The sequence below is a fragment of the Xiphophorus hellerii genome, chromosome 4 (assembly GCF_003331165.1).
Source record: "Xiphophorus hellerii strain 12219 chromosome 4, Xiphophorus_hellerii-4.1, whole genome shotgun sequence".
Classification (NCBI taxonomy): Eukaryota; Metazoa; Chordata; class Actinopteri; order Cyprinodontiformes; family Poeciliidae; genus Xiphophorus; species Xiphophorus hellerii.
Window position 1 is genome coordinate 20,255,577 of NC_045675.1, and position 14,023 is coordinate 20,269,599.

General features: G+C 36.3%; 1 protein-coding gene across 2 annotated transcripts in view; it reads right to left on the reverse strand.

Annotated features, from left to right (window-relative positions):
• Positions 1-14,023, reverse strand: part of ankrd11 (ankyrin repeat domain 11) — a 115,845-nt gene that overhangs the window by 78,817 nt on the left and 23,005 nt on the right. For both annotated transcript variants that reach the window (XM_032560783.1, XM_032560782.1), the window contains exon 2: positions 3,201-3,287. The gene's annotated coding sequence lies outside the window, so the exon portion shown is untranslated. The remainder of the gene's footprint in view (positions 1-3,200; positions 3,288-14,023) is intronic.

The following is a 14,023-nucleotide window of genomic DNA, read 5'->3' on the forward strand; positions in this document are numbered from 1 at the left end:
CGACATCTACCCTCTGAGCTTCACTGCTGAAAGATTACAGTCAAAATAAAAGCAAAACCTCTAATGATCGGCTACGGTGCACAGTTGCTAGTTCTGTGCAAAAAGTCTACAGTACATGCAAAAAACTGAAACAATATATATTCACACTACGTGAAGCAGGTAAAAAGATATAATACTAGGGATGTACCAATATAAAAATATGGGCTGATATCGATATTAACAATGTAGTTGTGACTAATAAACGAGATTCAATATATCTCCCCATTCTTTTGAAACCCTGAAAAAACGACGGGACCGCTGACATTTCTTCTCTGCCTCAGTAAAAAACACCACAATCTTGTGACCACAGAAAAACCTACAACATTCTCCCCCCTCCACTTAGAGAAACACAAACATAAACAACAACAAATGGATACATACATAAGATATTAATATCTACCCAAATTTTACTTATCGGACTAATACTGATATTTAAATTTTTTTAAATGAAAATCAGCCAATAATGATGTTAATGGCAATATATAATGCGTCCCAAGATAATATCTCACATCACTGATTCCAATATTATTTTGCTGAAACATACATTTATACAGTTGCATTTTCCAAACACAGCTCTGATGGCAACTCTTTACAGGAAGCTATAAATCACTTAACATAAATGCTTCCTTTAGTTGAATTATAAAATTATTTTTAGATAGATTCTAAAGACGAGGTCCTAAACCAGGGGTGCCCAAACTTGGTACTCGAGGGCCGGCATCCTGCATGTTTTAGTTCTCTCCCTGGTTTAATGCACCTGGATCAAATGATGGCTCGTTAAAAGGCCTAAGAAGAACACTGACATGCTGAAAAGGTTGTTACTACCACCAGGGAGAGAACTAAAACGTGCAGGATGCGTGCTGCTCGAGAACCGACTTTGGGCACCCCTGTCCTAACCCATCTGTAGAAATATGAGTGCAAAGAGAGTTATCAGCACTGAGCAGCATTCAGTTCTGATGTTGGAAATTGGATTAATAAATGTTAACATCTTTTTGATGTCATTTATTCAGATGTAGATAAAGTTGGAACACTAGTCCAGTCTTGGCACACTTGGTACTCTCTTCCAAACTATGGCTTCAAAATCTTGCTGTGAAAACAGGCCACTATTAGAGCTACCACAGGACCAGATTCTGTCAAGCATACACTACCACGCACTTCATGCATACTTGCAAACTCAGCTGATCGACTCCCTCCTTTGCTTGCTAATAAGTATTAAAGCAGAGGATCATTTCAAGCCTCCCCTTCCAGCACCTAAAATCAACATGAAAACATCTCATCTTAGACCTAGCCAGAAACTTAGTAAAAAAATAAATAAAATCTGTGCTCAGTGAAATTGGTCCTTTTTAAAGATCAACTAAACTTCTTTTTAATGATGCATAATGAATTTAGTTTTTCATCCTTTCTTACATAATGCCATTCAAGATTTTTTGACACACAAAAAAAATACGTAAATCCTACTGACAATTGCTACCATCGCAACAGTCCAACCTTTTAAAATAATAAAAAACAGTCTGACTGTCAGTGAACTGCATGTTAGGAATTCAAGATAGAAAGGGCCTGTTGTGATAAAATTCAGGTGAGCAGCATGCGGAGAGCGTTGGCTGTGACCGGGTAAATAAGAACAAAGACAACGAAACAAGTGATCACCAGCAACTTCAGTCAGTTCTGTCAAACCATGAGATCAGGTTGAGGATTTAAAGCAGTTAAAAATAAAACTCGGATTCTGATTTACTGAGCTGCTTGCCTGGAAAGCATGTGACTGGCCTCACATGAGGTATGGGAGGAGGAGAGTGGCAGAGGGTTTGGTGTAAGTGTGACTGAGGGGGTGTGCATGCGAGAGTGTTTATCCAGCCCCCAAATGCACACACGCAACATCCAGACTGTTGGCATTAAAATAAGCTTTGTGATTAGTTTTCCTGGTTTCCACTGATAGAAAGAATATCTAGACAACTCTTAGAGGTGAACAGAAACAGCTCTTGCTGCTGCAGAGCCACAAAGAGGGCCGGACGGAAGGAGACTAATAGATTAAGGGGGAATGAGAAGAAAAATTAATTTATACAAAGGTGAGGAAAAGGTCAAAACACTAGCTGTTAGTGTAAGGAGCCATTACTGAGAAACAAATATTTAATAAGACAAATTTGACTGTTTTTAATTTTGCTTTTGTAATCAGATGTTAATATACCATTTAAGATTTATTTTTAATGAAGTTTGGTTGATTCTTACAACAATCTCATGGTGTCAAATTTATGAATTGTATTTATTTTACCTTCCTCTTTAAATGCGCCTGACACATCCACATTGCATCTGCCTTCTATTCTCACTAATATCTCAACAACTATATTAGTAGAGATGTGATAACACTAAATGTGACAAAATTTACCCTAACTTTGCTTATGCTGTGTTAATATTCTTGACAAAGACATGATATACACAGTTATTTCACCCAAAACTACAACTTTATATGGGATTTCTGCTACAGTCACACAACCAACAGGAAGCCATATTTGTGCATGCTGCCATGTATGTGTGAAATAGAGACTGGGGGATTCAGAGGACTTCTGTTGGACACATGCTAGTTGTGCATTACAGAGGCTGTGACCTACTTTTTATAGACAAGCACACACACAGCCTCTGACAAAGGGACAGAAAAGCAGAGGTTAGGCACGCACTAAGCCTCATTCTTAATACATGCATTCCAGTGGATAAAGCTCAATACTAGTGTGCTTTCAGCCAGCCTGCTGGTACAGGCATCTCATCTCTTGCATGTCTAACAATACATGCAAGAGAGGTAAAGGCAAGGTAAAGGCAGATACCCTTTTGTGAAATTAAACCGTCTCTGAAAAGCTTTTCATTTACTTTTAACAGTGAAAACACAAACTAATATTTAAATAATAAAGCATATTTCACCTGAATAATGTTCACTTATCATAGAACAATAGGTTTGGAAAATAGCCAAGTAAGACACAAGGTTTCTGGTGGCACATCATAAAGAATGCCCATACATGATGCAACACAACCCATATTCTGAAGGAAAAATATCAAAAAAGTCAAAAAGAATAAGCTTAAATAGGTGTTTACTAAAAATGCCTCAACAGAAACAGCCTTAGAAAAGGAGCAGAAACAGGCTTGATGTGAAATTCTCTAAAAGATATTTTTGAACCTACCGATTCCATGGCTGTGGGAGAATGTCAGTGGGCTAAAATCCAACAAGAAAAAAAAAAAACACCTGCTGCTGTAGCGTCCCCACAATCCTGAAAAACAAGATAAAAAATAGCATTAATTCCTGAAACAACACAAACAGTTGCACATTCCTTGCCATAAATGTGTCTGTATGTGGATGCAAAAAGGGTCATGTTTCTCCCTCCAGGATCAGTAATCACACAGTTTTCTGGCACAGTGAAAATGGACAAAAACATAAACATGAAGTTGGGAACTGTAAAGCTATACAGCTATGCAGAATCACAAACCTCAATACTGGTTCTTTCTATAAATCATATAGTCTGAGCAACCATCTAGCCTCACTAAGAGTAGATGGTTGCTCTACCATGGGGAAGGGCAGATTAACTATTCATTGATTTTTATCCTCTCAGTTTTAAATGTTAAGGCTTAATTAATTCATGGTCTTTGTGGCCAATTATGACTAAATTGCAAGTGACAAACTGATGCAGATTCAGAACAACATTAAAGGGGGAACAGTCCTGGGAGTCTAGTTTCACTTCACAATGGTTTTTTAAAAATGTGTCCACAGCCAACCAGGCTTCTGTGGGTAGAAAAACGCTACAAAGTTATGATGGCAACATTTGGAAGGGTTTAGGGTTTCAGAAGCACTAAAATCTTCTGTCACATAGTATCTATGGGTTCTTTTAATACGTTGCCATAAAAAGAGCCGCCATGACCAGAGTTGTCTCCCACTGTCTGGAGGACAAAAGTAATACCGTTCTGCCTCGCTCAGCACCTATTGCTACACACTGCTGTTGAGCTGGCTTGCAAAACCTGTAAATTCAGCTCTCTGAAAATACTTTCGGTAGAACAGATCACATCAGTCACTCTTAAGATTACAATTGATAAACTGCAAGCTACATGCCTGTTAGCCGACTGACTGCAAAGTCTACTTGAGCAGACAGCCTGACTAATGAAACAGCTAATACCAGTTTTGAACTCTTGGTACACACACATTGCATGTTTAGTTTGCTTTATTAGTTTATTTACCAGGGACAATGTACAAAAAAACATGTAAAGCCCAAAAACATCAAACTAAAAAATTCAACTGATTATAATGTTTAGCAAGAAACATTGTCAGAATTTGAAGTTTAAAAAAATAATTAATCAAGCCCACCGATAACCTTTGTTTTTATTAATCCCATTACATAAAAATGACCAGAACATTCCCTATACATGGCAAAAACAGCTAAAAAAGGAAATGACAAACTTTGGTTACAACCAAATGATTTCTAACTTGATCTGAGCATATCCTACCAAAATCAAACTGTTATGATTAGGCCTGTCGCGATAAACGGTAAATCAATTAATCGTACGATAAATTAAAACTATCGACGTCATTTTAATTATCGGCATTATCGTCTCTTCCGGCCTTTTTCTCTTTCTGTTGATGACACCGAATGAAAAAAGGCTCAACTCCGGTGCTCTCCACTGACTCTTCCCTTCCTCATTTCCTTAGTGTAATGCCCAGCGCACAAGACACGATCTTAGAGCTGTCGGCCCATTTTCAAAACCTGACAGACCAAACATTAGCCAACAGAAATCCTAGGTATTACGGTTCGATCGGGTTCGTTCCTGCCGTGTGGTGTCCAACAATGGGCACAAAATAATGGCTACAAGTCCAGTGAACTAATTTTAAAACCAGGCATTAATCAATGCTTTACTACAATCTACCTGCAATGCATGTGGCTAGTGTCAGTCCTGACTGAATGAAAATCATTTATAACCTATTTATGTCACGTTAACGAAGAACAGCTGAAAAGTTACCGGGTTTATCAACTGCGGTAGCAATTTCGCTCCAACTCCTCCTCTTGTCATTTCTATATTCTTTGCATGTTGAATAAACATTAATGTTTCCACATATTATCTCCAATGTCCGCTGGACTTCGGGTTGCGCAGTATCAGCTGTTTGGGATTCCCCGACGTAATTTCCCCTCAGAAAACACGGAGGAGAATCCACGCTTTCTGATTGGCTACCTGTCACATTCAACAGGCTGCGTTAAGCTCCCAGTCGGGGAAAACCCCTGATTTGGATCAGAGCGGCAAGGACGATCTACGATAACACGCCACACAATCTTAGAAAGAGCAACGTTTTAAGATTGTCATAAGGGGAAAAATAGCAGCAAAAATCGTGTAGTGTGAATTATTGCATCAGGTAGTCGATGTGCCCATTTTCTCTATTTAAATCTAATTATTACTGAAGGGCAACATAATATACAGACTTCATAATCTGCACTGTTTTGGTTGAATGCAGTATTTATTTCCACTTTGGCTTTATGTTGTTTAGTTTTTTTTTCCAAGTGAGTTTTTTGTTAATGGAGACTGAGAATCCATTTTATTTTTGTTTTTGGTTGTTTTGTTTATTTTGTTTATCAGTTCCAGTGTTAAGTGTTCTTTTGAAAATAAAGTGTATCTGTCTTTGGCAGGAAATCGCATGCATTATTACGTCATTTCCATTAAATCAGTGTAAAAAGGTCTTCAAACAATATTATCGTTTATCGCAATAATTTTTGAGACAATTAATCGTTGAGCAAAATTTGCTATCGTGACAGGCCTAGTTATGATTGATATGGATTTTAGTTTTTAATCTCCACAGTCCTGTTGTCTACATGTTGAAAAAGCCACACAATGTTATCCAATATTAGTATTCAACAGTATTATACTTTAACCCTAAATATATCATAGTTTGGCAAATACATAAATGTGATATGAAAAACAACAATACACACTCACTAATTTGCATACACAAAAACAGATTTATAACCTGGTCATTTTGCTACAATTGGTAAAAGACTCACTTGATGACATTTTCTTCCTTCAGGAAAAAAAGAATTTATACGTTTGATAATCCAAAAGCAATAATAATAAAAAGCATACATAGCAATGGAATAAAAATTAGATCGAGGTAAAAATTTTACAAGATAAAATACGAGGCCAGCCTCAGCTTTTACCTATTCATCCTTGTCACAGGTGCAAGTAGTAAAAAAGTTTTTTTTTTTTGTTTTGTTACTTCAGTAAAGCAGGTGGTACATGCAATGTAATCCAATCATTTGAGGGAACCAGATAAGGCCCCAAAGAAATACAGCAAGGTTCGATTGCAGAATGATAAGCAGCATCTACAAGCTAAAGAGATGCAACTGTGCGGGCTTTACTTCAATCTTTTAAATTTACGCATTCCCTCCAGTTTGTCTTAAATTTCACACAATGTACAAAATATAGGAATCCATTATAACAGTGTGCCAGTCTTATGCCAGACACAATATCCGAAGCCTGATGAAAATGATCTTTTTAATTGGATCTTCATCAATAAATTAGGTTTAAATTGGGTTAGTGAACTTCTGAATCTGTAACGCACTGCTGTAAGGATTCAACAGTTAATAGTAAATCATCTGAACATGTTTCCCATATCTGAAACAATATATTACACAGTCGTAAGAGATGAGCAATGCACTATATAAATGTGCAAGCAAAACAGACATGGGTTATCAATTTTTAAAATCTCCATTTTTAGCTAAACCCAAATGCTGCTCCTGTAAACTTGATCACATCACTCACAACAGTCCGTCTCTGAATCCAAAAGGAAAGTCAACAAAACATTCAATTTAGTGATAAATTGCCTCCTGTCTGTACCAGCACTGCCAAGTGGGCATGTGAAATAGTTTGTAAGGCTAAATTAATTCAGATTTTTCATGCTACGGCTTTCTTTTGCTGCAGGACACACTGGAAATTTAAATGGATTTTTTTTTAGCCAAAACAAATCAGAATGCGAGGCAAGATTCGTGGACTAAATATTGCAAAAATAAAAGAACAGGATGTCTAAAAGGGTGTGTATTTCCAGGTACAGTGTGATTTTATTCAGCAATAAAGTAATTATGTTACCTTCAGTTATGAAAATACTGCATGTATCAAAAACAACTTAAAAGATATTTGACTTTGCATCATAGCCAAATTGGTCTCAGTCTCTTTAAGAACCTACCACCATTTCCAACACTCCCGCTTAAGCACAAAGTGCTTATCTAATCTATTGTATCTGGAACACATACCTTCAGACTTTCATGACTTTCACTAAAAGTCATGTTAAAAACATACTTGGCCACCTGAACGGTATTTTACTGTCCTTTAAACTCTAAACCTTTTGATCTTAATCTGTCAGATCTACATCAGGTGTGAGTATAGAAAGGACATTGTGATGAAAAGTAGTGAGGAAAATATGGTATGTGAAAATGTGAGGAAAAAATGGATAACATCACTGCAATATTCAATGGCATCAGCTTGTTGTTTTCCTAATATTGTCTGGACACATCCAGAAAGTACTACCTCCCTGACAATCTGATTGGTCCCCCTTCCTGCAGTGAAAATGACACGGGCAAAAACAACGAAAATGGCTCCAGTTTATTAAAAAGTTCCTACAGTAAAAATCCACCTTACTTCTTTTAAAACAAGAGAACCAATCTGTTCTCGTCATCGTACCAACTGGTTTCCTGTATTTAATGTTCTGGCTCAAAGAGTTCACAAAATGCTAAAGGAACATTGCTACAATGTTATTGTTGTTTTAGCACACTTGTACTCTGATATAAATGACTCTAAATTACCCTAAATTGGACAAGCACTTTTATATTCAATGTTAAAATAATTTTGAACAAATGTAGTACAATTTCAAAACTTGAAATGCTTATGATCTTAAAAGAGAACATGTTGATACTTCTCAACTAGAATACAATCAAGTTAAATTAAATTATGCAGCTACAATAAATCTGACATTGTAAGACTATCATTATTAATAGTGTGACTTTTGATGATCAATAATATTATAAAGTCACAACATCATAAAAAGAAATTTAGAACTCAGTGAAATATTGTAGCCCTTCCCCCTAATACTCTCTTCAGCTATACAACGAGAACAGGGATTTAATCAGGATTTAGGCAGGACGACATGTGAGGATATTTAACAGAGGCCCAGTGTTGGGCTGACATTCCAGTAATTATGGTTAACACCCCCTCCACTCTGGTCTGAACCCGCATTTGTTTCATCTATCTGGATTTAAGGCACCACAGAGGGATTTAAGACCACTAGCAAGTAGAATCTAGTTGTCAGATTTAGCACAGGAAGGGTGGCAGGTGGGACTGCAACAGGATTAAGGCCAGACCTCTTTGGGATGGCTTTGAGGAGTAATGATGATGATAGCAAGATGCGCTTTTGTGTTTGTACTGAAGCGAATCCTAAGGGGAGTTCCCCTGTGGGAATAAGAGTACTAATCTGCTGAAATAATCAAGGTACAGAGAAAGAAAACAATTCCTCATGATTACAAAGTAAACAAAATTTAACTAAACACATATCCGTTAGCTGAAAGTGTTATGCATAAAAAGGTTACAATAAACTGTCTCCATAACAATGAATGCAATCTTTCCATCTCTCTAAATTAATACAATGTAATCTGTAAATATGAACATGTTTCAATACAAACTTCTTGAAAAACTAATGATGCATGCCCTAGTTAGAAATTTTCCAGGAGTGCACCAATGTGAAAATGTGGACCATCAGACGACAGAATAAATACTACATTGCCCTCCCTCCAACTTCAGAATAAAAAGAAAAATTAAAAAATTAAATATTGGTTGTTAATATTGGCTCAGTTTTATCTATCAGACCGATACTGATACATTAAAGAAATTACTAATAATGGCCGATACCAATGTCTGTGCAGACATATCATGCATCAGTAACAAATTTCCCAGAAAATAAACATATAGAAAACCGTTGGCAGGTGTGCGATCCAGAGCATAAGCTAGCCAAGTGACCGTCTCTGTGCAAACAGCTGACAGAATGGCTACTCAATTCCAGAGCCATCAAAGAGAGAGCAATGTTCAACAAAGTGCCACCCAAACAAGGCTGTCTCATTACTATATATAATAACGATGTAATGGTGCTTAATCTAACATTAATCAGCAGAAGCAAGTACCTGTGAACTAATGACTTTTTAATTACAACCCAGGCAGTGATATTATTTCTGACAGTCTACCAGTTAGTTAGTATGGAACGCCCAAAAAGCCAAAAATTGTGGTTGTTGAGTAGAGAACACACAATGGTCTCCTCTGTATTAGTTCCGCATTTTTTCTGAAATACATTTTTTGTTCATACTACTAAATAAGTGCAACCACAGTTAGACTTGGGTGTGACCTGTTTACGACCTCAAAGCAACCCAAGTGCAGACGTATGCACATAGCAACGCACTGTTTAGGGATGTAATAATGGACGTCTACGGATCAGTTTTTAGGTTGCTGAGTAATTGGAGGTGACAGTATTTTCTCAAAATCATGAGACATAAAAAATGGGTTGGCACAAGATTTAGCCAGTGTTTACATCCGTTTTTACCACACCTGGCTCCCTCTGGTGCAGAATTGTGATGCATGTCTCACGTCAATGACGTAGAAGTCGGATAAAGTGTGACATGACTGTTCAGACTGCAAACAGTTTGAACATTATTGTATACATATCCGACTTAGTACCACATATGGTACTTTCTGGCACAAACAGAATTTTTGGGGGGGTGAAAAGATCACAATTGGGCTCTTCAGACTAGTATGAAAAAATCTGATATGGGTCACATATGGTCAAAGAAAATCAAATTTGTTTCACATTTACCTGCTGTGTAAACGTAGCTGTAGTAAGTTATAGAGGAGGGTATTGCCCTTCCTCCTAAAAAACTTAAAACTGAAAAATCCATTTCTTTGTCTACTTCATCACTGTAAAACAGGTGATTTTCCTCAGAGAAACCTTGTTCATTGTACTTATTTCATCATTATTTTAATATAGAGTGCTTCTAACAATGTTCCACTGCGCTTTGCTGAATCATCGGCAGCATTTCTACTTTGGAACACATTTGTCAAATACAGAAAATCTAACAAACCATAAAGAAATTCCAGCTGGCTTTTTCCTAACATTAGTAAAATGATCAAAATAGGCAAGAGTCGTACTTTGAAGATGTTACAAAAGACCAAAATGATTTCACTGTACATAGGTATCATGTAAATATACAGTATATATACCTGGCACGAGATACACCATCCACGATAATACTAGTAAGACTTCTTAGGCAACAAAAAAAGAGATGAAATGGGTTTTTTTTAACAAAAATACCAATTGCCTTCTACTTGAACACTTATTAAAACATACGGACAGAACCACAAGAACACAGTAGCATCTCTTACCATATGCATTTTAACAGTGATACCAACGCACTGACTATTTGGTGATCATTTCAACCCTGTTATGATGTGTATACACATCACTGATTTGAATATGTTACTTGCCCAGGTCAAATTCAGTTCACAGGGGAGCAAGAGAAAATTAGGGTGGAGAGTTAGTCTCCAAAAGCAAGTTAAATAATACAAAAGAGATTTTACACAGAAGGACAGACAGTCAATGAAGCAAAGTAATCTACAAAATGCAGAAGAAAATGGTATTTCATCCTGTGTAGAAAAGAATAAAACCAAAGCAAAATAAAAGTGAAACTGCCCCCTGTGCAAGTTTCAGGAAGTAAAATTATCCAGACATTACTAGGTTATAAAATGATTTAAACCCAAACACTGTTTCTACTATACCATTTACATATTTTTTTAAAATGAAAACTGGAAAAAGTAAATAAAATAAAATAAATTGATGAAACAAGAAGCTCACCATAAATATACTGTTTAAAGCAAATGCAATGTCTGGTAAGCTTCATCGAGCTGCTGTATTGCATACGTTACGGACAAATGTTAGGGATCCCATCGTTTAAAACTTCAACAAAGTCCATGCTTCCAGCAAGCAATCGTTTCTCCAACGCCAGGTCTCCAGACATTTTGTGCAAAACAAAGTGTAGAACAAGAGGCAGGTTTCAACCAGGCTAGCTCTCCCCAAGTGCCTACTCTCCCTGCAGCCTTTCAGCGGCAGGCAGCAGCAAATATCAGATGAGAGAGAGATGATGATCAAGTTTAACTTTACCTAAAATATTCCAGAAGAACTTCTCCTCACCAAGTTCAAGTCAGAAATAGTTCTTTACAAACAAAATGCCTAAACGTAGCTAAATGTTCAGTTTGATATGTTTGTGAGCTGTTGAGCAATGTTAAAACTTTGCATTAATTTTGATTTTCTTCCATTTAATCATTTTATAACTTTAACACATTTTAGTAAGTTTCCTAAATTGTACAATTCTGCTTTAAATAACTTTGTTTACTATATTGCTAATCATTTTCAAATCAATATTGACTTCATGAACAGTGATTACAAAAAACACTGTAAAACTACAAAGTTAAATGTGATGCAGTTGAAAATTTGAAAGCACCCATCTTTTGAGTGGCACACCAGTGCAACTAGAACAAAACGTTAGCAGTCTTTCTGCTCAGAGCTCAAGACTAAGACAGGAATTTCTGGTTTGTAGAGATTGTCTTAAGCCTCTTGTATACTTCTGCAGCAGACTTTAAAAAATAATACATCCCTGTCTACAACTTCCCAAAACCTTTCAGCAAAAATGTGATCTAATGAAACCAAACCTGAACTTTGGTCACAGTTCCAAAAGGGATTTTTTTTTTCCCTTTTAGAAAAACATCCCAGTACATAACCAAAAGAACACCATATCCACAGTGAAATATGGTGTTCTTCACAACAAACAGAACTTTTTGTCAAAGTCAGTGAGATCAAACCTTTCCGATTACCAGTCAGTGTTAATCCAAAATCTTTAGGTGTCTGCCAGAAAGTTGGGAGATGAAGAGATTTTTATAGTAAGAATAAATCTAAATCAATTCAGGTACAGCTTTTGGAATGCACTAGTCAGAGATCAAAACTGAACTTAGTAGAAAACCTGGGAAGTCTCCTGGAAAAGGATGTGGAAACAATGTGTCTTCACAATCTGAAAGATTTGGAAAAGTTCTGCACAACAAAATGGGCAAATACGACAAAGTCTGGATTTGACATGTTAACGGACTCCTAAAGAAGACTGAATACTGAAATGTAACTTAAAATATGATTTAGCAAAGTTTTAAGTTTGCTTTTTAAGTAAGTAAGTAACATTAACAATGGAAATTTAATTGAAATGAACTATTCCATCAAAAATATTTTACAAAACAAAAACCTTCCATTTTGTCAGGTATTGCTGTTTATTTCCACTGTGTTTACACTTATTGGTAGGTAGGTAGGTAGGTTAAACTTTATTAATCCCATAGGGAAATTGAGGTTATCTGTTGTTCACACATTAATTCACATCCACACAGCATTAAAATCGTACAGCTGGAGACACATCCTGAGGGAGACAGGAACCGAGATGCTATGGATAACATAAACCAACCATCAATACCCAGAAATAAACATGTGGAGCCAATGGCAAAAACTTGTTGGAAATTACACATAACCCTGTTCGGCTACATCTCTTCAGCTTATAGATGCTGCTTAGCATTCTGTTCCAAACACACAAGCATTGACTTCCCAAACTTTTACTATGCAAAAAAGATATCTGCCTATGTCTGTACAGTTAAACCCAAACTTATTTATAACCTTTGGGAAAATTAGATGGAAAAATACACTTACAGCCAGTCAAATAAGTAGCACATTTCTCAGAAGATCATAAAACGATGTAAAGGGCAAAACTATTTAAAAGAAAATAACTGTTTTTATTTATATTTAATTAAACAAATGGAATGGCAAAAATGTATACCTTTTTAAATAAGCCAGGCAAAAATCATATTCATCATAGAACATCCTCAGTCTCGTTCCGTCCACAGATCATCAGATGAAGAGTAGAACTCAAAACATTAGTAGTGGTTCCAATCAGAAAAGTATTTGGTTAAAATTAAAAAGTTATGCTAAACTTAAATATAGTATTGGTGCTATAGATATCACTGGGCTTAACTGCATCTTTATATATACATAATACCAAGCCAAGTAGGGATGAAAATGCATCCACCGAGTTTGTTTCTTTTTACAGGTTACAAATAACTAGATTCCAGGTTTAACCGTTCAAATGCCAATAAAAACTAAATTCAGGAACAAGACGCAAACACAAACTGCCCGAGTAATCCATGACAGACAAAAATAAAACCAACCCTGCAATTATGAAAAGGTGACAATACCAATTGCCCAACATACCCGGGTGTCTGAAAAAGATAATGGAAGCATAAATATTAACTAAATACACCAAATATTAGCAAACATCACTCCATATGTCACCACTGAATACATGACACTGTATATGTGTATTCCATCAATATCCTATAATCCATTTTAAAGTGACTTAAGAAAAAGCATGTTTGAAGAAGAGTGTCTTCAGCTACTGTTTACACAAGTCAAGGCTATCAAGACAAGGTAAAAGCAAAGCAACCTCACTTGACTGGTCAAGGCACAACAATGTGGAAAGAGCGATCCCCTCATGTTTTATAACTGGTCCTTCAGAGTATGACTACATTTTAGTTTAAGGAACTGAGGGCTCCAGATAGAGTATGAGGCTTTAAAACTCCAGTGAAACAGGAAGGAGCTTAAATGTGCAATGACATGAAAGCTAACAGATAATCAATGCAAAGACTTTATAACAATAGTGATGTTAGCAACGTGTGTTCTAGTTAAGACTTTTGTTGAAAAGTTTTGGACCATGTGAAGGCCACCAAGTGATTTGTGCAAGTGTGTGAAAATGGCATTAGAATAGTCTGAACAAAAGAAAATAACAAAAATAATAAATTAATGATCTTTCCAGTAAATAACATAGCAAAACAAAAATTGCCTCAAAACAGATACTTGGTG